Consider the following 1883-nt stretch of genomic DNA (forward strand, 5'->3'; position numbering starts at 1 on the left):
CTAATTACCTGTCCAGGTTATTAAAATTGCAGTGTTGGAATTATCTATTGCTTCTTTCAACTCTGCTACTTTGTTACCAATTTCTTCACCCTTTAAGTAAATGCATGGTATATGGGTATATATACAAAGTTTCTAAACAATATGCAGAACAGAAAGTATGAGTTTTTAATTAATAGAATGTGAAGCATCATGGCAGAATCTTTGTTAATTTTTAAAATCGAAAAGTTAAGATTTTTGGAGCATGTACTTTTTATCATTACAAGCTTGCTGCTTACATTTTTTGTAGTTCACATTTATTGTAATAGGATATATAATACTGTGGGTGAAAATGGTACACTTTTTTTATTCTCTCTCACTCCATTTGGTGGTAAAAAAAGAACACTTAAAGAATTATAAAACCGTATCCCCACAACTTCTCTAGACCGTTGTTAATTGTTAAAATCACAATTAGGATATTTAGATGTTATGTCGTGAAGGTGTCCCATCTTACCCCTTCAAACTATGTATAAAACAACCACTTGCAGCACCACGGCATTCAAAAATGGTTTATTACTACTGTAGCAACCATAACATACTGCTTCATAAACAACCATTTAAAACATATTTACGCTTCTTAAAAAAGTATCCAATAAAGTTTCCATTTCATCTTGTAGATTGATTTTATATTTGTGGTGAATTTCCCGCATCGCTGCACCGCTGTGTCGCAAAGACACGTTGGAACTTTCCTTATTTATTGCAGGAGAAAAAATGAAGGCATCGTACATTGACCTATAGGGGTATGTTTTTATAATAGATTTGTTAAAGCTCTTGGGGGCCGTTAAAATGCAACATTTGAAACATATAGTACTGTGGGTAAGATGGGACACATTTAGGACATAAAATCAAAATATCCTGATCGTGGTTTTCAAACAATTAACAACGGTCTATAGGAATTGTGAGGATACGGTTTTATAATTATTTAAATGTTCTTTGTTTACTACCTCTTGGGGTGGAAAAATAGAATGAAAAGGTTTCCATCTTTCCCCCACTTTACTATATGTAGGGTAGTAAAGTATTATTGTAAAAAAGTCTAAATACGATTTTAAATGTCTGGAAATGGGTGTTTTTGAAGATTGATTAAACATATTCCGGGGTTTAGGAGTTTCGACTTTACTTTAATGTCATTAAAGTAACCCCCAAAGTTAAGTTCATGCATTACCGGGTCTCGCCCTCTCCTACAGTGATGCACAAATCCCGAATATCATCATCGCAGTCAAGTATTTCTTCCAGTGTTGCACAATACTCTCGAACAATAGTGGCAAAAGCATTTAACCTGCAATTAAAGGGAGAATAATTTTTATTCCAAGTGGTCAAAAATAAATGAGGGCTTCAGTAATAAATGCCCATGTATAGGCATAGCCAAATTGGCCTGCATAGTAACGCCGGGTGTATACGTTACCACGGTAAGGACACGTTCGGGCCTAAATCTCAGTTCCCATGGCCTGCTACGCTGCAGGCCTCACCCACATAGAATAAACGAAAGGGAAAATGATTCCAAGTTACGCTGCAGAACCTTATTGTAGAATATAATTACAACTGACCAGATTTAAACTGTTAAAACGATCTAACAATACCCTGGAAAAGGTAGTTTAAAATTCCTAACAATTTTTTATTTAGATTTATCTATAAGTTGCAACCAGAAAAAAAAGAATTATTTAATAGATAACACTAACAGTACCTTGTGCTGTGGTTGAGCAATATATGAACCAGGGAATCTGTCAACACCAAACTGAGCAGGGTCTGTGAGTGTTGTGAGCAATCTTTGTATGTCAGGTTCAAGTTGGGATAACTTGGTTGTTAAACTGCTTATCTGAATAAAAAAAAGTTTATCAGTAAATTCCTGA

The 1883-nt window shown here is 34.7% G+C and overlaps 1 protein-coding gene across 1 annotated transcript in view; it reads right to left on the minus strand.

The window, feature by feature from the left end:
• The window catches only part of LOC100182226 (magnesium transporter MRS2 homolog, mitochondrial), a 10173-nt gene that overhangs the window by 1940 nt on the left and 6350 nt on the right, over positions 1-1883 (minus strand). The window lies entirely within an intron of this gene.

This window comes from Ciona intestinalis, chromosome 1 (genome assembly GCF_000224145.3).
Source record: "Ciona intestinalis chromosome 1, KH, whole genome shotgun sequence".
NCBI lineage: Eukaryota > Metazoa > Chordata > Ascidiacea > Phlebobranchia > Cionidae > Ciona > Ciona intestinalis.